The sequence below is a fragment of the Oryctolagus cuniculus genome, chromosome 11 (genome assembly GCF_051225735.1).
Source record: "Oryctolagus cuniculus isolate XC-2025 breed Fujian yellow rabbit chromosome 11, ASM5122573v1, whole genome shotgun sequence".
Lineage (NCBI taxonomy): Eukaryota > Metazoa > Chordata > Mammalia > Lagomorpha > Leporidae > Oryctolagus > Oryctolagus cuniculus.
The window spans coordinates 95,310,570-95,335,453 of NC_142877.1; the positions used below are offsets into that span (position 1 = coordinate 95,310,570).

Sequence of the window (24,884 nt, forward strand, 5' to 3'; positions counted from 1 at the left end):
AGTTCTTTCTCAGCCATAGCATTGTCTGTGTATACAAAGGCTATTAATTCTTTTGTGTTGATTTTATATCCTAAAACTTTACCAAACTTTCTTCTGAGTTCCAATAGTCTCCTAGTGGAGTCTTTTGGTTCCCCTATATATAGAATCATGTCATCTACAAACAGGGATAATTTGACTTCCTCCTTTCCAATTTGTAACCCTTTGATTTCTTTTTCTTGCCTAATGGCTCTGGCTAAAGCTTCCAGGACTATATTGAATAGCAATGGTGAAAGTTGGAATCCTTGTCTGATTCTGGATCTGAGTGGAAATGCTTCCAAATTTCCCCCATTCAATATGACGCTGACTGTGGCTGTGTCATATATTACCTTGATTATGTTGAGGAATGTTCCTTCTATACCCCAATTTGCTTAAAGTTTTTATCATGAAAGGATGTTGTATTTTATCAAATGGTTTCTCTGCATCTCTTGAGATAATCATATGGTTTCTGTTCTTGAGTTTGCTGATGTGATGTATCACATTGATTGATTTGCACATGTTGAACCATCCCTGCATACCAGGGATAAATCCCACTTGGTCCAGGTGAATGATCTTTGAGCTATGTTGTTGGAATTGATTTAGACAGTATTTTGTGGAGGATTTTTACATCTATGTTCATCAAGGATACTGTTTCATAGTTCTCTTTCATTGTTGTATCTTTTCCTGGTTTTGTAATTAAGCTGATGCTGGTTCATAGAAGCAGTTTGGGAGGATGCACTCCCTTTCAATTGTTTTGAATAGTGTTAGAAGAATTGGAATTAGTTGTTCTTTAAATGTCTGTTAGAATTTAGTTATGAAGCCATCTAGTACTGAACCTTACTTTGTTTTAAGAAGGTCTTTATTAATGATTCAATCTCCATCTTGGTTATTGGTCTACTTAGATTTTCTATGTCTTCATGACTAAATTTTGGGGCACTGTACATTCCCAGAAATTTATCCATTTCTTTTATATTTCTGTAGTATCCATTGTAACCATTCATCATTTTCCATCTCGGAAATTATTAATTTGGGACTTCTCCCTTTTTGGTTAGTTGGGCAAATTGTTTATGAATTTTATTTTTTTGTAAAAATCAGCTTTTGGCTGGCACCGTGGCTCACTAGGCTAATCCTCCACCTGCAGCCCCAGCACTCCGGGTTCTAGTGCTGGTTGGGGCGCCAGATTCCATCCCAGTTGCTCTTCTTCCAGTCAAGCTCTCTGTTGTGACCCGGGAAGGCAGTGGAGGATGGCCCAAGTGCTTGGGCCCTGGATACACATGGGAGACCAGGAGGAAGCACCTGGCTCCTGGCTTCAGATCAGCGCAATGCGCCAGCCACAGCATGCCGGGTATAGCGGCCATTTCAGGGGTGAGCCAACGGAAATAGGAAGACTTTCTCTCTGTCTCTCTCTCTCTCTCTCTCTCACTGTCTAACTCTACTTGTCCAAAAAAGAAATCAGCTCATCATTTCACTCATTTTTCTAATGTTTCTCATTTCAATTTATTTCTTCTATAATTTTAATTATTTCTTTCCTCCTATTAATTTTGGATTTGGTTTGTTCTTGTTTCTCTTGGTCCTTGAGATGCTTTGTTAGGTTATTTATTTTATGCATTTTGAAATTCATGATGTTGCTTCTAATTGCTCTAAATTTCCTTCTTAGCACTGCTTTTATTTTATCCAGTAAGTTTTGATATGTTGTGTTGTCATCTTCATTTGCTTCTAAGAATCTTTTGATTCTGTTAAATTTCTTCTATGACTCACTGCTCATTTAGAGGTATGTTGTTCAGTCTCCATGTGTTTGCATATTTTCTAAAGTTTCTTAAGCTGTTAATTACAGCTTCACTGCATTGTGATGAGAAGATACACAGTATAAGTTAATTTTTAAAAAATTTTTTGAAACTTGCTTATGACATATCCTAGAAAAAATCTATGCACTGATGAAAAGAATGTGTATTCTACAGCTGTGGGATGAAATAGTCTATAGCTATCGATTATATCCATTTGCCCTATACTGTAAATTTGCTCTGCTGTTTCTTTTTTGATTTTCTTATCTAGTTGATCTGTCCATTGATGAAAGTGAAGTGCTGAAGACACAAAAGAATGGAAAAATCTTGCATGTTCATGGATTGGAAAAATTAATATCATCAAAATGTCCAAACTACCAAAAGCAATTCACAGATTCAATGTGATTCCAATCAAAATACCAATAACATTCTCCTCAGATCCAAAAAAATGATGCTATAATTCATAAGGAAACACAAGAGACCCTGAATAGTTAAGCAATCTTAAACAACAAAAAATGAAATCCAGAGGTGTCACAATACTAGATTTCAAGACATACTTGAGTTATAATCAAGACAGCCTGGTACTGGCACAAAAATAGATATGTAAATCAATGTGACAAAATAGAAAACCCAGAAATTTATCCACATATCTACAACCCACTGATCTTTGACAAACAAGCTAAAATTAACCCCTAGAAAAAGAACAGTCTCTTTAACATATGGTGCTGGGAAAGCTGGATCTCTGCATGTAGAATTATGAACCAAGAAGCCCACCTTACACCTTATAAAGAATCAAATAAAAATGGATCAAGGACATAAATCTATGACCTGATACCATCAAATTACTAGAAGAGAACATTAGGGAAATTCTGCAAGACATTGACATAAACAAAGACTTTTTGGAAAGGAACCTAGAAGTATGGGCAGTAAAAACCAAAATTGATAATGGGATTATATCAAACTAAGAAGCTTCTGCACCTAAAAGGAAACACTCTAGAAAGTGAAGAGGCAACTGACAGAATGGGAGAAATATTTTCAGACTGTGTAACTGAGAAAGGATTTATATCCGCGATCTATAAAGAGCTCAAGAAACTCAACAACAAAAAAAAACAAACAATCCAGTTAAGAGTTGGACAAAGGACAAGAACAAGCATTTTCCAAAGGATGAAATTCAAAGAGCCAACAAACATAAAATGCAAATAAAAACCATAATGAGGCTTCACCTAACCCCAGTTAGAATTATTATCATCCAGGGCCGGCGCCGTGACTCACTTGGCTAATCCTCTGCCTGCGGCGCCAGCACCCCAGGTTCTAGTCCCAGTCTGGATGCTGGTTACTAGTCCCGGTTGCTCCTCTTCCAGTCAAGCTCTCTGCTGTGGCCCAGAAGGGCAGCAGAGGATGGCCCAAGTGCTTGGGTCCCTGCACCCGCATGGGAGACTGGGAGGAAGTACCCAGATCCTGGCTTCAGATCAGTGCAGCGCCGGCCATAGTGGCCATTAGGGGAGTGAACCAATGGAAGACCTTTTTCTCTGTCTCTCTCTCACTGTCTATAACTCTATCTCCCTCTCTCTGTCTAACTCTGCCTGGCAAAAGAAAAAAAAAGAATTAGTAGCATCCAAAAACAAACAAAAATGACTTCTGGCAAGGATGTGGAGAAAAAGTTACCCTAATCCAATGTTGGTAGGAATAAACTAGCACAACCATTATGGAAGACAGTATGGAAATTCCTCAGAAATCTGAAAATAGGTCTACCATATGACCCAGCCATCCCACTACAAAGAATTTAACCAAGTGAAATCAGTATTTTAAAGAGTTATCCATAGCCCTATGCTTATTGCAACTCAATTCATAATAGTTAAGATACGAAATCAACCCAGATGTCTACCAACTGATGGCTGGATTAAGAATATGTGGTATATATACACCATGGAATACTACTCAGCCATAAAAGGAATGAAATTCTGTCCTTTGCAACAAGATGGATGCAACTGGAAACTATAATGCTTATTGAAATAATCCAGTCCCCCCAAAACCAAAAATCATATGTTTTCTCTGATATGTGGTAGTTAATATAGAATACAAAAAAAGTATAGGAATGTAAAAGACATCTTGTGATATGATTCTGGTTTTTAGCACTTGTTCATACCTCTGCAGAACTGTGGTCTTGCTACTTTTTACTTGTTGAATATTATGGTTAGTGGTGAATTAAGTTTGTGATTATAGAGTTGATTGAAATTATGTCTTTGCAAAAATTAAAGTAAAAAAGGAAGGAAAGAGGGGAATTGAAGGAGTAAAAGTGAGGGAGGAAACTATGGTTATCATCTTGGAACTGTACCAATGAAATACATAAAATCTGTTCTCTTTATATTAATAAGATTTTAAAAAGAAGGAAAACATAATTCAGCAAACTGCATCTTAAGTTATATATATTTGTACATTCTTTCTGTTTCTTTAAAGGCTTATTTAATTTAAAGGCAGAGCTTCAGAGAGAAAGAGAGAGAGAGAGAGTGTGTGTGTGTGTGTGTGTGTTTCTAGGCCAGGCTGAAGCCAGGAACCAAGAACTCCATCTGAGTCTCCCAATGAATGTCAGGGACCTGGCCACTTGAGTCAACTTCTGCTGCCTTCGCAGGCACATTAGTGAGAAGTTGGATCAAAAGCAGAGCATTTGGGACTAAAACTGGCAGTCTTATGTAGAATGCTGACATCTCAAGCAACAGTTTAACCAGCTGCACCATAGTGCCAGCCCTTGCATACTTTCAAACCCTGTGTCACTTTCATAAAGTACTGTGTCACTTTTATAAAGAAGGTATGTATACTGGACAGATAAGCAATGTTATTTTTATTGTATTAACATACTTTGAGCAACTGCTAAATCACCTGAGCTATGTGAGAGTACCATACAAATATATAGCATTATTAACCGTAACTATTAATAACTATCACATAGAATTGTTGTAAGGATTAGTAGCAAAATTTGCCTCAATTTCACCCAGAAGGAAAAGGAAAATAAGCTTAGATGGCTACATTGATGATCACATGCAGTAAGTAGCAAAAATTCTGAAATCTCTTTTATTGATACTGTTAGGATACTTCAAAAAGTTCATGGAAAATGGAAATAAAGTGTAAGTTTATTTTCATGCAAAAAATCCATGCATATGAAAGGTATTCAAAAAGTTCATGCAAAAATATATCATGAAAAACTATGCCTGGATTTCAAAATTCTTTTGTGTTAAAATGAGCGTTTTTGAAGTTCCCTAAATAGCTGTTTGGAATGGGATGCTAGGCAAGAATGGACTAATCATCCTAACTTTTCTTATCGTGCTCTATGCAGGACTAGGTTACATGTACTGCTGTATATTCTCTCTCTAAAACAGCTGGGTTCTGAATATTCATGACTCCAGAATCATCACAATGATAAAACACAAGAGATGAGAGGGCAAGTGGGCCCTCCTCTAGGATTAGGCTTAGGTTGGTGTTTTATTTCCTAGTACCATTTTTTTCAAAATTACAGCTATGTAAGTTCCAAGTCTTTGGCTACCTAGATTGCTTTGTTCCATTGTATTTTGATAATTTCCTATTATGAAGTCTATAGTCTTCCCTTACAACCAACTCTAAGTATCAAAAATGCAGATCAAATGGCAAGTAATTTTGAGCTTTCAGAACTGAAAAGTCCATTGGCAAAACTGGCTTCAGATATAGCTGGATCCAAGGAACAGAAATTGTCACAAAATTTGGTCTGTCTGCTACCTCTTTTACATGCTTTATACTTCACTGGATTCCTTTTCAGACAGGTAATCCCCATAAGAAGACAAAACAATTGCTGGCAGGCTCAGATTCATATACCACCATGTTAACATTCCCAAGAAGGAGAACTTTTCTTGTTGGTCCAGTCATGGGCATGGCACTAAGTTTCAACGAACTATCTGGGTCATGCACCCATCCTGAGACAAGGAAATAAACGCTCTGAACTGAGAATTTCACGTTACTTGACCCTAGAGAACTAGGGAACAAATTCAATTCCTCTCAATCTGAGAGGCTGCATAGAGGGGAAGGATGTTTCTTCAAGGGAAAATCAAGGTGCCAGCACAGAAAGCGAATAAATGCTAGATGACAAAAGTAATGGTACTATTTCCACAGACCTAGGCAGATGTGTGGTCCCCCTGATTTCTGTCTTGACTCTAGAATTCTGGCTTTTGGGTACTGAAATTTCTTAATATTCAAGCTTGCTTTTAAATTTCTTGATGCCCTGATTCTAGCTCTACTTTCACCCATGGTGGTCTAATTGCCATAGTCAGATACACAGGAAAATCCTTGAAAAGAGGAGAAAGTATAAGAACTCAGAGTTTATCCAACCGTGGAAAAGAAGCTGACGAGGCTGCAGTAAAATCTATTAAGCCTTCTATTACTGCTTTTTAAGTTCTTCTAATGTTGCTTTTGGGAAGTATTCTAAATTCAGAATAAACGATATTAAGGAAAAAGAAGAGCAGCTGATTCAATGAGGGCTGCATAAAGGGGGTCTGAGTGGAGAACAAAGTTTGGGACACTATTTTTATAAGTGAATAATTTTTAAGTTGAGTGTTTGCAAATACCTGCCAGAATATTTTCATCATTGATTTTGAATTCCAAACTAAATCTACTTATACAGGGCAGCAAGATATTTGTCAAAGCATCCTATACCTGAAGAACATGAAGAAAAATCCTATGTCCTGTCAAAGAATTTTTTGTAAGATTTATTTATTTATTTGAAAGTGAGAGTTACAGAAAGAGAGGGAGGGAGAGAAAGAAAGAGAGAGAATCTTCTATCCACTGTTTCACTCCCCAAGTGGCCACAACATCCAGTGCTGATCCAGATCGCAGCCAGAAGCCAGGAGCATCATCCAGGTCTCCCAGATGAGTGGCAGGGCCCAAACACTTGGTCCACCTTCTGCTGTGTTTACCAAGCCTTTAGCAGGGAGCTAGATCAGAAGTGGAGAAGCTGGGACATGAACCAGTGCCCATATGGGAATTTGGCATCACAGGCAGCAGCTTTACCCACCTATGCCACAACATCATCCCAAGAGAATATATTCTTAACAAATACCTGGTAAGATAAAAATAGTCAATGTTGACTGAAGCATATTGGAAATCTAACAATATGTTTAAAAGAAAAATGAATCTAGGAGCATTTGACTGATTTGTATGACTTTTCCCAAAAAAGAATATAAAATAATTCTTTAAAGTCTTACAAAATTTATTTATTTGAGAAGGGGAGAGAGAGAGAGAGAGAGAGAGAGAAACCATTCAGTGTTTCCCTCCCTAAATGACCACAGTGGTCAAGGTTGGGCCAGGGCCAAAACTAGAAGCCAGGAACTCAATCCAGGTCTCCCAAGTGGATGGCAGGAGCCAGAGGTGGATTTTGAACCTAGGTACTCTGATATGGAACATCATGAGCACCTTAACTGCTAGGCCAAATATCCATAAATAATTATTTTTAAAATTCCAATTCTTTGATAAACAACAAAAAATTGACCTCATGAATTCATTTTATTTTTGAAATGGTTTTTGGAAAGGTATCTTCTTAAATTTTTATTGTTATTTGTTTTCATTTTATTTGAAAGGTAGAGAGACGAAGAGAGGAAGACACACAAACACACACACACAAAGAGATATAGATATAGATATAGATATAGATATAGATATAGATATAGATATAGATATAGATATAGATATAGATATATAGAGAGAATCGTCTCCCTGGTACTCACTCTCTAAATGCCTGCAACAGGTGGAGATGGGCCAAACCCAGGAGCCTAGAACTTAATCCAGATCTCACATATGAGTGGCAGGGACCCAAGTACTCTACCCATCATCTTCTACTCCCAAAACTCACTATGGTGCATATCAGGAGGAAACTGGAATCTGGAGCGGAGCTGGACTTGAAACCAGGCACTCTGGTAAGGGATATGGATGTTCTAAGTGGTGTCTTAACACTAGGCCAAATACCTACCCCACACAGGGATTTTTAAAACAATATTTTAGGGGAGGAACTATGATGACTAGGGGTTAAAAAAAGAGATGTCTACATTCACACCTTAAAACTGTACAGACAGGCCTCTGCCAGTCACGTTATTGAGTGTCTCTTTCCTCTTTTAGGTTGACTCTACTTCCTTAGAGAAACTCCTCAAAAATCTTGCTTCTGAGAAGTTTTTGCTGACTATATAGTCTCTATCATTTTATCCAGCTTTATTTTTTTTCTTTATTGAAATGACTACTTCCAGAAACTCTGTTATATACTTATTTTTAAATTTGTTCAATTGGGGCTGACTGCTTCTGCCTGCAGGGCTGGCATCCCATATAGGCATTGGTTCATTTCCTGGCTGCACCTCTTCTGATCCAGCTCTCTGCTATGGCTTGGGAAAGCAGTGGAAGATGGCGCAAGTCCTTGGGCCCCTGCACCTGCGTGAGAGTCCTAGAAGTTCCTGGCTCCTGGCTTTAGATCAGCCCAGCTCTGTCCACTGGGGCCATTTAGGGAGTGAACTAGCAAAGGGACGACCTTTCTTTTTGTCTCTCTTCCTCTCTGTCTGTTACTCTGCCTCTTAAATAAATGGATAAAATATAGGAAAAAAAGAAAATTGTTCAGTTTTTCCTCCAGTAGGACAGAAACTCCAAAAGGCAACCATCAGCAGCTGTTTGTTGAAAAGGTTTACTTGGCCGGCGCCACGGCTCACTAGGCTAATCCTCTGCCTAGCGGCGCCGGCACACCGGGTTCTAGTCCCGGTCGGGACGCTGGATTCTGTCCCGGTTGCCCCTCTTCCAGGCCAGCCCTCTGCTGTGGCCAGGGAGTGCAGTGGAGGATGGCCCAGGTGCTTGGGCCCTGCACCCCATGGGAGACCAGGAAAAGCACCTGGCTCCTGGCTCCTGCCATTGGATCAGCGCGGTGCGCCGGCCGCAGCGCGCTGGCCGCGGTGGCCATTGGAGGGTGAACCAACGGCAAAAAAGGAAGACCTTTCTCTCTGTCTCTCTCTCTCACTGTCCACTCTGCCTGTCAAAAAATAAAAATAAATAAAAAGAAAAGGTTTACTATAGAATGGACATCTGTAAACAGAATTGATAACCAAACTCAATAGCTTTTAAAGGAATAAGATTTGCAAATATTTTTATTACTTCAAATTTAAAAAAAACAGAATCCAATGGAAATTTCTTTCCATTTCTCAACACAAATTTTTTTTTTTTTGACAGGCAGAGTTAGACAGTGAGAGAGACAGAGAGAAAGGTCTTCCTTTCCATTGGTTCACCCCCCAAATGGCTGCAATGGCCAGCGCACTGCGCCTATCCAAAGCCAGGAGCCAGGTGTTTCTTCCTGGTCTCCCATGCAGGTACAGGGCCCAAGCACTTGGGCCATCCTCCACTGCACTCCCAGGCCACAGCAGAGAGCTGGACTGGAAGAGGATCAACCAGGACAGAATCCGGTGCCCCAGTCAGGACTAGAGCCTGGGGTGCCGGTGCCGCAGGGGGAGGATTAGCCTAGTGAGCTGCGGTGCCAGCCACAAAAAATTCTGACTTGAGTCTGATGAGTGCCTTTGGTGAAGAAAAGATAAACAAAAGTAAACAACAACAAAACTCCAGACTTTCCAACTTTTAGGTATCATGTGAAAATCCAATTTCATTTTGAATAGATGGCAAATTATATATTGCAAGAAACATTTTCAACAGTTCAGCAACTATACCAGTCATCATTTTTTGCTTTAGAATCCCATGTAAAATACTAACTAAACAATATTTGAACTCCTTTCTTCCATTACCTTTAGTGTCACTCCCCCTCTTCGTGGAGGAACGACACTAAACCCTGCCTAGGCTTCATATCCGAGTCATGGCACCATTATGTTGCTCCCCCTCTTCGTGGAGGAACGACACAGGACCCTGCGCTGTTCTTTTGTCTGCTCAACCCTCCCCGGGTTTGCTGCTGGTTCTTCCCGGGTTGGCTACCATCACTTCCACCTCCGTGGAAGGGTGGTTCCCCCTGCCACTTTCCCCACTTCCGCGGGGGAGCGGCACACTGCCGGCCGGCTCTCTCGGGGGCTGCACAGGTGTTCCTTCAGATAGATGTTCCTGGTGCATGTTGTCTCTCTCCTCCTTTATAGTCCTCTTCCGCCAATCCCAACTCTGCTACCCACACGCCAAGTACGCTGCTCTCCAATCAGGAGCAGGTCCTGCTGTTTATTGGTTGAACTGGAGGCAGCTGTGTAGAAGCTGTTTCCTCCTCTCCCAGCGCCATATTGTGGGAGAGCAGATGCATAGAATAAGTCTTAATTCCAGTAACTTAGTCTAGTCCGAGTTGCTCCCCACACTTTAGTACTAATTAGTGGATACCATATAATGAAAGGTACTTTAAAAAGTATATGAAAAGTAGAATTAAAATTTATATTTGTGGGAAAATTTTGAAATTATACCTTTTTTCATAATGCATATTTTCCACAAACTTCTTGAACACTTTGTATAACATAATAAATAGTGGAAAGTTTTTTTAAAAAATCACTTTGGGAGTTTCAATTTTAGATCTACCACTTGATTGTTGTGTTACTTGGGCAAGTTACCCATCTTTTGAAATCATATTTCCTCATCTGAAAAATAGGGAAGCTGAGAAAAGCTATGGTACTATACTTATAGGGTCAAATGAAACATTACAAAACTAACAACAAAAACAAGAAGCCTTCCAGAACCTTTTGAAATAGGGCCTTGTTTAGAATATGTACTGGATAAGTAGATGTTATTAATATTATCTATTCACTTTTTTTTTACATTTCTGGGCAACAGTTTAAAATGCCAAATTCTTTTTGTATGTTTGTAAACTGAGACAAATTCAATGTGTTTTTTTTTCTGTGAAAATATCCTAACCCCCTGTACTTAAACATATTCCATGTACCAATTCGGCTACGTCAAACCAAATCCCATATGAGACATTCTAGGATAAATTAAGACAATATCCCCCATTGAAACATGTAATGCATTTCCAACTTTATGTGTGTGTGACTGAGAGAGAGAGAGAGAGAGAGAGAGAGAGAGAGTGAGAGATGCTTTGGTTGCCTCTAAAACTGACTGCGATGATGAATAAGGCTAAGATTTCCAAATAAAATTAGATCATAACAAAAGCCTTCTTTATGCTTAACTTTTATCAGGGGCAAAAAAAGAAAGACAAAACAGCATGAAATGATGAGACCCAGTGATGAAAATTCATTCACAATGATTACTTTCAAGAGTAATTTCTCTTGGGTAATTCAGCGGCCTGTTACTATGGCTCTCCAGAGAGATAGCTAACGTAAATGAAGGTACTAAAAGTGGATGATCATGGCAGGAATATAGTAAGCCAATAATGCAATAGGAACCCATTCAAAACATTCGGGAAAAATTCAAGAGAGGAAATGTCCTCCTTTTTTTTTTTTTTAATTTAAGTTAATAACCTAGGACACATTTCTTCCCTGACTCACAACCAGCAAGCACGTAAAAATACCCAGCCAGGAATAAGAAATGAAACACTTGTTCGAATGAAGTAGGAACCCACCTGAATCATCAGTGTTAGTAAGCCCCAGAAACTCAGACACTGAGCCAAATTCTTTGGGTGATCTTGGCACATGTCTAAATTTTTTTGCCAACCTTTCTTTATCTCAGAAAAACTAGCACTTCATGGAAAACTTCCAAGGAAGCTGAAATTTGTTAATTTCCAAAAACCTTTGTTGCTGATGAGAATGGCACTGTAAAGATTTTGTTTTGTTTTGTTTTTTTTTAAAGTAAGTCCCACATAGAGTGAATGATTGTAAAAAAAAAAAAAAAAAAAAAAAAAAAAAAAAAAAAAAAAAAAAACACCCTCTTTTATAAGCTCACATAAAGATTCTCTGAAATCCACTTTGAGTAGCTGTTATTTTTTTTCCACGTACTTCATCTTGGTTCTTTTAGTGAGACTTGTTTTGGAACAGTTACCCCTACCACTTTGCCTAGAAATATTCACCTAGCCCATTGGTTTATCAGTTTAGGTAGTGGCCCCCTGTCAAGACTAGAGGGGCAGCAGCAGACAGAGGAGCAGCTGCAAGTTATGTCATGCAAAATAAGACATTGCCATGAACAAAGAGAGGGGTAATTCTGCATAGGACAGAATATTTTTATTTGGAATGAGAGAAGAAGAGAAGAGCCAAAAGAATTATGTTTTTCATGGGCCAACTTTGCAGATAGGAGGATTTACTTAAGAGAATGTCATCCAAGGGCTGGCACTGTGGAACAGCAGGTAAAGCCACCACTTGCAGTGTTGGCATCCCATATGGGTGTGGGTGTGGGGGTGTGAGTCTCGGCTGCTCCACTTCTGATCCAGCTCTCTGCTACAGCTTGGAAAAGCAGATGGCCCAAATCCTTGGGCCCCTGCACCAGCTTGGAAGACCCAGAAGAAGCTCCTGGCTCTTATCTCCAGCCACTGTAGCCATCTGGGGGAGTGAACCAGTGGATGGAAGGCCTCCCCACCCCCCCGATTCTCTGCACTTCTGTAGCCCTGCCTTTCAAATAAATCTTTAAAAAATTAAATAAAATTTAAAAAGGAGGTCATCTAGGCCAAAACTCATGCAAAGAAGTGTAAAGAAAGCAAAGTAGATTAATTTCATGAATGACAAGAAGAGAAGTCATGAGTGATATCCCAGGAATCTTTGGAGTTTGATGGTAGAAGGGATTTAGAAACTCTTCCATTTGAAATGAGAAGGCACCTAATGTTCTCTACGCTCCTTTCAAGCAAAGAATTAAACCAACCATGATATGCCTCGGAAAAAAAAAATGAAAAAAACTTTCATCTAACTCCTTCTCACTTTTGGTGCATGATAAAATGGTGTTAATGACATGTTTCTTTGGCTCCAGACAATAAGCCTGCCTAGGCAGAGCTGTTCCACCTGCATTTGCTGCAGGGAGGTACTGGGTAATTGATTGACTACTGCAGAAGGCAAGCTTCAAATCAGGCCCATATGAATGAACTTTTTGGTATACCTAACTTCCTCATCCTGTCCCTTTGCCCCACTGCCACTGTTGATGAGGACAATGTCTCCCAACAGTCTATGAGGTCCTCTCTCATTTACTAAAACTTTCTTAGAAGAATACTTTTTAAAAATGTGTCCAATAAAACCTGATTTCCCCTTTATCCTGAAGAACAGAAGTGGGGGAAGGAAGCTAAATTGGGGAATGTGGAGCACTGGTGAATCAGAGACATATGAATTAAGAGCAACATTGAACATGTATTGACAACCTAGTATGTGGAAGGGACTGCCCTTTTATTTGGGCAGGGACAGTGGTGAAGCCAGTAGGGCTTACCCCTTAAAGAGGTGCTATCTACTCCCACATAAATCACAAAATTTAGGAGAGTAAGGAGTTGTCTTTGGTTGTATCCAACGAAATATATAGTAGAAGATTCCAAGAGCTAGACAGTATGGTACTAAATATTTTAGAATAAAGAATACCAACAAAGAATAGCAAATGTTGACAGTGTGGTCTAGTGGTTAAGAATCCAGGCTCCAGATCTGAATTGTTGGGTTAAAATCCTTGACTTTGTGGCTTCACATCTATGCACTCAATTTTAGGGTGGTTCCTTTAACAACTGATGCCTCAATTTGCCCATCAATAGAAAAAAGGATGGTGACAAAAGTAGTTCCATAGTTTGGATATGTTTTCCCCTTAAAAACTCATGTAGGAATTTATTTAAAATGTATTTAGTTAGCTTTACGTATTTGAAAGGCATAGTGACAGAGAGCTGGAGAAACAGAAAGAGGTCTTCCACCCACTGTCACTCCCCAAATACCTGCAACAGTCAGAGCTAGGTCAGGCCAAAGCCAGGAGTATTTGATCTGAGGCTCTCACGTGGGTGCACAATAGCAAGAAGCTGGGATCAAAAGCAGAGTCGGTTTTCAAACCCAGGCACATTGATATGAGATGCAAGTGTCCCCAGTGGTGTCTTAACTGCTACACTGAATGCCTACTGAAATTTTATTTTCACGTAATGGTGTTGAGAGAGACAGTAAGACCTTTAATGAGATAATTAGGTCATCAGAGCTCCACTCTCGTGAAGAGATTAATGTTAGGTTTTGCAGGTGTGAACTGGATCTCAGGGGACTGTGTTAGTTTCTGTGAGAGTGAGCTGTTGTAAAGCAAGATCACCTGTACTGTTTTGCTTGTTTTTCGGGTGTTGACCATTTACTCATAGCATTTACTAATGCTATCAGCTACCATGTTACGAGGAAGCAGGAGGCCTTCAGCTGTAGCTACCTGAGAATGGACTTTGCAGTCACCAAAACCAAAATGCAAGCTAACCTCTTTTTTGAAAATAACCAGACTCAGGTATTTTGTTATAGCCAGTAAAAAGAGCTAAGAAAAATAATATCTGCCTTACACAATTATTAAGACCATTAAGTAAGTTAATAATTATCAGATGCTTAAACAATTCATTACACACAAATCTTAGGCACTAATTTACCCCCATGTAAACTGGAAATGTTCAAGCACAGGCCCCTGGAATATTAACAGGTCTTCATGAAGGCAGAAATGTCCATTTCTTTTGTTCCTCTCTGGGCTTAGATCAATGTCTGGTATAGGGTATGCATGAATAAATAAACCTATGTGCATAGTTAACATAGAAAGTTCTTTGTGAGCTCCAGGAATTTTCCTTTTCCAAATTTGCACTCGTGTGATTTCTTAAAGGAACTAATAAATTGGAATAGTAAAAAACTAAAAATGTGTCCACGTGATTTTAGACAAAATTATGCCCTTCCTTTCTTCTTCTTTCATCACTCTTCCTTTTTGTAAAGCATAATCTCTTTTAAGTGAATTCCCTTTTATAGTTAAAAGGTTAAACAGGGACGTGAGGGGTCCTCAGTCACCTCGACATGTATGTAAGCTTTATCTTCTTTTACAGTTTCACATCTCCAGGCCTTTCAGTCAGGTCAGGATGGCATTTTCTGCCCTTTATGTGTGTGACAAGTGAAAACAGGGGAAGAAAAAACTTCAGTGAAGAAACCAGAAGATGCCCTGCAGTTCAAAGGCGGAGTCCAGCAGGTTCTCACCTCACCTGCCTCAGCAGGCCTCATCTGCCTCCTTGCTTACCTCACACCCCATATGTGGGACAGGCATAGCTCTGCTCAGAACACAGCCTCTCCCACACTTCTGGTTGTCTCCCACCATTTAGCAGGATACATAATCAATACCTGCAAATCTGACTGGTTCACGTGGGAGCTTAAGGGAGCTCTGATTCCACAGCTCTATGGTCTCCCATCAACAATGCAAAATCTCCCTCATAGAGCTTTGTTCTTCCAATTCCCCCAAGAAACCAGAATGTGATTGCTCATCTCTCCAAGGAACTGGAAACACTCCGTCAATTCAGCTTCTTACAGCAACTTGAAAAATCCCAACCCCCAGATTATTAAATCATTTTGGTTGGAATGATGTAATAGCTAACTTGCTGACAGTTGCTTGGAATATTTGCAGACATGGAAAGAAAAATACCTTTAATCAGGTCAAATCACTCTACCTTTGGGATTCTAAATTTACTCATAGTCTCGAAGAAAAATATTCAGTTATAGTGTGGAAAATAGGATTATTTCTTTAGCTCAATAACCAACCAGCAGTTCTTTCTTTGAATCTTGACATTAAATCAATAAAAAGATTGGTTTTGGAAAACTATTTCCTGTGAAGCTATCTTTGCCTGTAGGATTTTTCTTTAAAACTCTAGACTATGGAAGGAAATTCACAGCTTGTTCAGCCTTTTTACCTATGCCTTATATCTAACAGCTATTGCTACTGTTTTTCTCTTGGTGTACCCTAGCAGTTACAAATGTTTCTTAAAATATTAAGCATGTTTTTCTTTGCTTCTAATTATATAACTCTATAAATTTTGATCTAATGGCAAAAGACTGGTAAACCCTTTCATATAGGAATATTTTGCTTATGCACAGTATCTTCAGTAAGTCATAAACTTAATTTCAGAGATCTTAATATTCTTTTCATTTTTTGAAAGAGAAAACTAAGATCTAGAGATGTTAAATATCTTCAGATCATATTAAATAATAAAACTGGGTTTTAGTCCAGATCTGTCTACTCATGGATACACAAGTAGACTCTTTCTGTAACATGTCATGAATTTAATAATAAACAGATCAGTGATATAAGTCAGAGGTCCTCATACATTTTCTAAGAAAGAAATTGCAGAGAGTAATATTTTGTGCTTCATGGGCCTTAAGATCTCTATCACCACAACTCAGCTCTATCATGTAGTGCATTTAGGAGTTCCTGGTAGAGTCTATGATAACAAAATGAAATAAAGACATATTTTAAGCTAGAGACCTAGGAAACCTTTGGCAATTTTTAAGAAGTCTAAACCTTTATTTTCTTAGCTAGGAGAGAATATAAAACTTAATTTGTGGCTGGCGCTGTTGCATAGCGGGTTATACTGCTGCCTGTGGCACCAGCATTCCACATAGGCACCCGCTTGATTCTCAGGTGCTCCACTTCTGATCCAGCTCCTTGCTAATGCACCTGAGAAAAATAGCAGAAGATGGCTCAAGTCCTTGGGCCCCTGCACCCATGTGGGAGACCTGGAAAAAGCTCCTGGCTCCTGGCTTCAGCCTGGCCCAGCCCTGGCCATTGTGGCCATTGTGGCCATTTAGGGAGTGAACCAGCAGACACAAGAGCTCTCTCTATATACCTCTCTCTGTGTAACTCTGCCTTTCAAATAAAATAAATCAGTCTAAAAAAAACTTACTCTGAAGGGCAGCGATGACTATAAAAAAGAAGAAATGAGATAACTTTGTAAAATACATGAGTTTAAAACCAAGCAATAGGGATGCATTTTATTATATCTACTTCTGTTTCATTTATTTATAAATGAATAAATGCTGTCAACTGAATATTTGTAATCCATCAAAATCTGTATGTAGAAGCCTTAATCTTTAATGTGATGGTATTGGAAGTGGGATATTTGGGAGGTAATTGGACTAAGAGGAGGTCATGGGCATGGAGCACTCCTATGGATTAATGCCTTTATTTAAAGAAGAAAGGAAGAAGAGATGAGATATAACACCAACGGCCCCTTTCTCTTTCTCCCTACATGACATGCCTCCACCAAGCAAAAGCCATAACCAGAAAGAGGACCTTCACCAAGAACCTGACCATGCGGGAAGCCTGATGTTGGCTTTCCAGTCTCCAGAACTATTAGAAATACATATCTACTGTTTTAGTGACTCAGGCTGTGATATTTTATTATGGCAGCCAGAACTAAGATACCTACTAGCAAATATTCTTTTCTTTCTTCTTGCCTGCACCCATGGCACATGTTACCAGTGGTTGGGGTACCTCAACAGTAATTGATAAATCTCCCAGAAGAGAAGACAACAGATTGAGGTTAAGTTTCAGTCATGGGAAACCTCCCAGCCAAAGAGGAAAATCAAGTCTTCTAACAGGAAGCTGGCATTTTTTATTACTGGGCTCTAGCAAAGACCTAATTCCCATGGGTAAAATGAGTAATTGCTACAGAAAAACAGACCATGTGCATTTATGTAGTAAGAGGTGTTTTATGGGATTAGGTGGGTGAGGAAAAGCAATCATTATAATAATTCCATATCCTACACATAAAAGACAGAGAGCAGAGAAAGACCAGTTCCCTTGTGAAATATTTGTCATTTAACATCTTTTTAGCTTCAGGGAAGTCAATTGATTTTCTTAAAAATCAGCAGGAGCTAGATGCAGATATTTAAGGGCATAAATGGGCCTTAGTTCACATGATCCAATCTTCCATTCACAGAGGGGAAAACCAGGACCACAGTAGGCAGTGAACTTGCCAAGGTCAGACACTGCCAATTGTTTTTACTAGCTCCAGAGAGATCTTCTCATGAGACACATTGCCTCTTTCTTGAAAGTGACGTAAAGGTTACCTAAGCAAATTCTTGTAGGAAGGTCAGTTAGAAATGCCTACAGCAGCCACCTTCTCTTGTATTGTTTACAGAATGCTCGTCTACACTTGTTAATGGAAGACACTGACTGAGAAAGAAGGCATATATTTTTTCGCACATGAAGAGCCAGGGATAACAAAACGCCATCCATGTTCTAGAGAAAGGTCAGCTGATAAACATTGTGCAATTCAGACTGCTCATAAGCAGCTTTTGAAATCCTGGCTTCTTGTCAAAGAGCCAGAGCCAGAGGAGAGTAAAACCCACGATGATGAGCTTTTGGTGCAGGTGTGCTGGGCTGAGTGCACTCGTGACGGGGTTTGGATCTCAAAAATGATCCCCTGGAAAGAAGAGTGCACTACTTCTCAGCAGACAGGAAAGAAAAAGGAAGCCAACATGTGTTGAACTTCCTTTGGCCTGAGAAGAATTTGCAAATGAAAGAGTCAGGATTTGAATTCAGGTCCAACTATGTTCCAAGCCCAGGTCATTTCCCAGTAAGACAAAGAAATTTCCCAAGGCCAACATATTCCTGGCATTTCTGACAGCAAGAGTGACTATACTTTTCAGAGACAAGAATTATGTGTAGAGTTGGGGGCCAAACCAGCAGCTCTAACATGTATTGCAGCAAGGCTGTAACTGCATGAGCTCTTCCAGGCAAACAAGTCATCACAGGGGATTGATAAGGGCAGGGATCATCGAGCAGAACCCAAATCTGCAGGCATCTCCAGCCACCTTAATGTATACAGATTAAACGGATTAGCTAGACTAATCATTCATATCAGACCTCCTTTTGAAAACCAAATGTTTGTCAAGGTAGGAGAGGACAAAACTGCCTGAACACAGACCACAAGCCGTCAAGAAGGACATTCAGGGAGAAGAAATCCCCTTAACAGAGCACACCAGATATTTCAAGACTAAAATGTTGATGGGTATTAAGAGGAGTACACACAATTTCAGTTACGAAAGTTACATAATAATAGTTCTTTTCTCTCTTTAATAACAGTCCAACTTTATACACAATCTTCTATCTCAGAAAATTCCTGAATTCTCGGTATTTTGCCCACTTTTCCTCTCCTGAGAATGAGCATGCACCTCTACAAAACACACTCACTAGGAGTCCAGAGGTGGAGTGTTGTATCCTCAATGTTCAGGGTTACTTAGAGGCCCTAGACCCATACAAGCTTAATAAAATTAAAACAATATATGCAACCAACAACAGATGTTCTTTCTTTGTAAGACTTGTAATTTATTTGAAAAGCAGAATGACATTCAGAGGGGGAGGGAGGGAGGGGAAGAGAGAGAGAGAGAGAGAATGAATCTCAACTGCTGGTTCACTCTCCAGATGGCTGCACACAGCCAGGACTGGGCTAGGCAGAGCTCAATGTCCAGAACTCCATCTGAGTCTCACACATGGGTGGCAGGGATCCACGTACTTGGCCCAAATACTTTGCGTCTCACATGCACTGATAAGAAGCTGGATGTGAATTAGAAGAGCCAGGACTGGAACCGGCACTCTGATATGTGATGTGGGTGTACCAAGCCACGTCGTGACCTACTGAACCACAACACCCGCCCCAACAAAAGTTCTTTAACCTGTGGTTTCCTAGTTCACTGGCAAGACTTAAGGGGCAGAAGTCTCTTCAACAGAGACCTTGGAACTACAGCCCAGTCCTCCTTCCTCTCCAACATGTCTCCTCCATAGCAGGTCACTTGGTCAATATTGTTTCCTGGCCATTCAGTGTGTGATACATACCATATATAATACCTGTGACTTGGGATCTTTATTCAAATTCCCTGAAATTCTGTGTCCCCCCTCTATTAAATTGGGGGTAGTAACACCAATTTCCTAAGTCTGCATATTAAATGGAATTACACACCTGGAGCTCTTAGCGCCCCTATAGCACACATTCCTGGAGCAGAGGGAGCACAGCTGGGGCCTGCGATGCTCAAGCTTGATTTGCTCTGTGATACCCCCTGGGCTACTTCGACAGCTTGAATTTCAAGCCCTGTAACTCTGGGTCTTAAAGAAAAACAAAATCTCTTCTGGCCACCCAGTACCTTGCATTTTTAGCTTGTGTAGGTAGGTAGAAGTTAAGCTCCTACATTTTGAGCTGGCTCCCCTTTTTCCTCATCCCTGGAACCACAATCTTTTGCACTGGTCTCCCTCTTAAAGTTCCTGCCAAGACCAGATTTCTTTGTAGCTATTTTTTTTTTTTTGCAGCAACTGTTCCTAACTAATTTAAAATTTTCTAGGTTTTCTTTCTAGCCATATTTTTTTTCCATAAACACTTATTCCCAAACAACTGTGGTCCACGTTGATTTTTCTACTTTCCACAATTTCTAACCCCAAACAACTGTAAGTGCGCGCTTCTAAATACAGGTGGGTAGCAGGTTGAGATGTGGACAGGTTCATTCATTCATTATTCCTAAACTACTTAAGGAACACCTCTTAGTACATGGAATTTTTTAAGTATCAAGGGATATCCATAACAAAACAAAATAATTCCTTGAGAACTTAATCTCAGGGAAGACAAACATGAGGCTTGAGGACAATTTGTTGTAAAGTCTGTAATAAAGCTGTGGTTCGCAGCATTGGCTAAACTTTAGAATCACCAGACATTAAATTGAGACACCTGGTCTCAACCCAGATCAATGGAATCAACATCTCTGCAAGGAGGACCTGGATATTGCAGTGTTTTGATAACCTCCCAGGTGGTCCCATTGTACCGCCATGTTTGAAAATCCCTTGTCCAGGTGGAAATATAGGATGCTTGCAACCACAAGAGGTCCACATCATGTTAAGGTACCAAGGACACCAAGGGAAGAAGACACCTGAGCTGAGTCTTGACAAATTATTGCTCAGTGGAAATGAAGGGAAGGTAATCTAAGCACAAAGGTGAGAGATGAGTTCATAGAACTGCAAGTAACTCTGGACAGTTTAGAGACTACTTCAGTTGGGCACTATCTGGCAGGCATAAGGGAGTCACTGAAGGATGGTTAACATGAAATAATACGATCAGTCCACATCCCCCTGAAATACCAAGACATCAACTGGGGAGTGAATTTTACCATCACTGCAGCTTACTCCAGAAAGAACCATTATCTCTTTAATAAAACTTTGTTATTGGCACCTCCATTGGTTTAAAACACTAAAACCGGGTACTCTACCCATGAGCTAACCTTTGCCCTCTCCTTTCCTGAAACAGAGGAACAGCTGTTCTCCCTCTTCCGTGTGCTAAGAATGAAGAGGGGCCCCTCAGGCTTCTCAGCTGACTGCAGAGAAATAGGACTTGAACTCACACAGATTCATAAAAGGTATATGCAGAATCTAATGACAGATAATGACAGAATCTAACAGGTTGAGATATTTTACATTTTAGAAGTATTTTGTCTCTGATACAGTGGCATCACCATTAGCAGGAATCACAGCTGCTACAGGTAATATATAATTTATTTCCTGAAAAAGGCCCTGAACTCCAATGAAATTAGGAAGAAATGATACCTTGAGTGCTCTTTCTGTAATTTTCAGGATGAAAATCCATTCATACAATAACTAAGCTTTCAGAACAACTTTGGTTGTTGTTTGTAGAAGTGGTTGCATTGTTTGTTTATGCTTGCATTTTGGTTTTTGCTTTAATTATAATATACACCATGAATTTAATGATGCATTTATATGGGGAAAAGGAGGTCTATGGGAACAAGTAGGAGAGAGAAGGAGAAATAGGAAAACTATTCCATTTAATGCATATTTTAATTGTGAAAAAGTCTGATTTAAAAAATGTTAATGTATATGTGCAAGCATAGTGATGGAAAAGGCATTTCCTATAATAAAAAAACTCCCAGTAGGGAACTAAAATATTTTTTAAAACACTAGGAATTTTCTTAGTTTTTTTTTTTTTTTTAAGAAATAATTCGTTAAGTTGAGAGACGGGGTGGGGAGGAAGAGAGAAAGGGGTGGATCTTCCATGTGCTGGTTCACGCTCCAAATAGTCACAAAAGCCAAGCTAAAGACGGGAGGCATGAACTCCATCCAGGACTCCCTTGAGGCTGGTATGGACCCAAGCACTTGGGCTATTTTCCACTGTCTTCCCAGGAACATTATTAGCAGGGAGTTGAAAGGGAAGCAGAGCAGCTGGGACTTTAGCCAACCCTCCAATATGGCATGCCAGTATCGCAAGTGGTAGCTTAACCCACTGTGCTATGTTAGCCCCAGCGCTAGGAACTTTATCATTAATGGCATCCAAAGCTATACTCTTAAAGAGAAATCCAAAGCCCCAATAGGTCGAGAACTTTGCTTCAGGTGCTCAGAAGAATGAGCTGATATTGAAGCCAAAACCAGAGACTTTCCTCTCAGTTTCAAGTTTGGTTTGCTTTACACGAATGCAGAACTTACCAACTTATGTCTGAGAAGAAATAAGAATTTCATCACTCCCACTCATATTATTGGCTGGGGAATTGTTCAAGGCAATTAGAGAATGTGAAGAAAAAAATATACTCTAGCCAAGCATATTTTAACCAACAAACAAGGAAATGATCATGACACTCAGTTCTCAGCACACTCTTTGTTAATTCATTCAATAGCTCTCACCTTGAGTAGGTGACACTTGCACACCAAGTTGCATTTTTGGTGTGTCAAAATGACTGGTTTTACTTGTTCTTTGGTTCCCACAGCTAATTATTATTTAACACCTTTTGATATGCTAATTTAGACTAATAACAATAGGATTTCTCATGTGTTTATTAGTCATCTCCATCATCTTACATATGTATATTATTTTACTGCTTTCAAAATGTCCATAAATGATTGTATCTGGAACTCATAAGAACATCATAAAGCAGCTTTTGCCTTAGGTTTCCTCCCAGGCAGGAGATCCGTGATTGGCAGAGCAGTGGTGAAACATGAAATGTCAGATCATGTAGTTGCAAATCCTCCCTCTGTCACTTGCCAGTTGTAGGACCCGGAGTAAATGACCTAATCCTTCCAGGTCTTGGTTGGCTCATCTGTACTACAGAACAATAGAGTCAGGGATCCAAAATACCTGCTTTTAGAAATAAATTGAATAACCCATGTAAAGTGCTTATCAAGTCACCTGGCATTTTCCAACTATCTTATATAGTAAGTTGAATATGTGTCCAGTCATAAATTCTATATTGATGGCCCATAACAACCAAAGGTAGTGAACACTTAAGAAACAAGTACAATTCTAAGCACTTTATAAGTAGTAAATCATTTAATTTTTACAATGATTCTTTGAGGTAAAAGTCTTATTGCCATCTGCTTCACACACGAGCAGATTGAGAACAGGGATGCCACTTGTCCAAAATATTTCAGCTGGGAGGTTGCAGAGGCAGGACTGAAACTCAGAAAGTCTGCTTCCAGGCTCAGCCCTGCCTCTACTGGGATGGGGCATGTGCTGGGCATTGTGGAAGTTCCAGTGATTTCTGCTCTCCAGGGCCTCACTGAAAATCAACACAGTGGATAATCCTTAAAGGGGAGGTAAGCCTCTGCAAGATGGTGGTACACAAAAGTCAGAACTCTTCCTAGGAACTTGGGAAAGTGTCAGCCCTGTTATAGTTTAGATGAGTTTCTGCCCTGTCTGATGATGGCTACGTGCACATCCAGAGAGAAGCAGCAGAGTGGTTCCAACCTTGAGGCTCCTTCCATTATCCCTACTACTCCCTGTCAAAGACCAGCACACAGATTACAACTACTTGACCACCTTGATATCAGGTCCTGTCACTTTCATAACTTTTCTAATGCTCTAAATTTTCTTTCTGCGGGACATCAAGAAAATACATTCTTGGCACTGTATTAGAATTCCCTGTTCAAAATGCCATATATATCAAGCTGATGAGTCAACACACATTTTTTTTAGTGCATCCAACCTGTAAAACACAGTGCTAGAAATGAATTCAAATTCCCTACATGCTACAGGGCGGTCTTTGCCAAAGTTGGGGCCTGTGTTTTTTCTACAGGCAGTTTCTCATACATGTATTATGATTTGTGCTTTTGCAAAACAGGACGTTGCTTAACCAAGTCCTTATGAGAGGAAGCACGGCCCAGCAAGCAGAACAATGATTTGAAAGTCTTGGGTTCTATTTTCATCTCCACTGTTGACTAGCTGTGCATTCAGCCTTAGGAAGGTCAAAAGCAGACTGGCCTTGCATTGATGACTTTCTCTGTATGTGCAGCTCTAGATGGAAAAAAAATCAGGCATCTGGCTCTCAGCCTTGAGGAGTTACAGTCTTTGGAGAATAGATGTGTGGTCACACTTTGTTTTCATTTTTAAAGCAAAAGAACAGAATAAACTCTCTGGGGGTGAGAATGGGCTGGTGGAGAATGAAAGAGAGAAACCTAATAACCTTTTAAACAATCTGGAGGTTAAAGGATTGGTTGAGTCATTCAAATCAAAGAAGGCTCTCTGGCACAAGTTGGAGTCTCCTGCTTCTGAAAGTGGAAGAGGCAAGGGAGTTTAGCTTTGTGAGACTTCTCCAAACTTGCCCAATAGCAAGCATGCAGAATGCTGCTGAAAACTCAGGTGGGTGAGGCCTGTGGACAAACTGGAAAGCCCAGGCCCCCTCTAAAGGGGCCAGCTGCTACCAGCAGCAGCTGTTTGTGATGGAGAGAAGTAAGCTACTGTTGCCAAAAGAGCCAAGTTTTAAAGAAAAGTAATTGTTAGATTATTGTCGTTAGAATCCCTGATTTTTTTTTTAATGATGGAGATTGGTCCAAATTTTACAAAGCTACCAAGTAGACAAAACCAAACATATGACCTAAGAAATGCACTCTTTATATTTCTTTTACATGGAGATGGGATGGGTTTCACAGAGTCTTATTTATACATTCTGCTTTGAATGAACAGAAGCCACATTCCAGTCCAAAGGTGATAGCAATGGCACTGGTATTAAAAGATAAGTTCATTTTGGTGACTAAAACTTTGAAACCCATGCATAGTTTTTTCCATAATACATATTGCCACAAACTGAAGACTATTTATACTTGGGTCTAAACACAAAGATTCCAATTTAATTAGAATAGCCTGAGTGTTGGGATTTGTTAAAAGATTTGTTTATTTATTATTTGAAGTGCAGACTGACACTTGGAGAGGAGAATCCTCCACCAGCTGGATCACTCCCGTCAATGACTGCAACT

The 24,884-nt window shown here is 39.8% G+C and overlaps 1 long non-coding RNA gene across 3 annotated transcripts in view; it reads right to left on the bottom strand.

The window, feature by feature from the left end:
- Positions 1 to 24,884, bottom strand: part of LOC149123571 (uncharacterized) — a 429,948-nt gene that overhangs the window by 62,121 nt on the left and 342,943 nt on the right. The gene's annotated exons all lie outside the window — the stretch shown is intronic.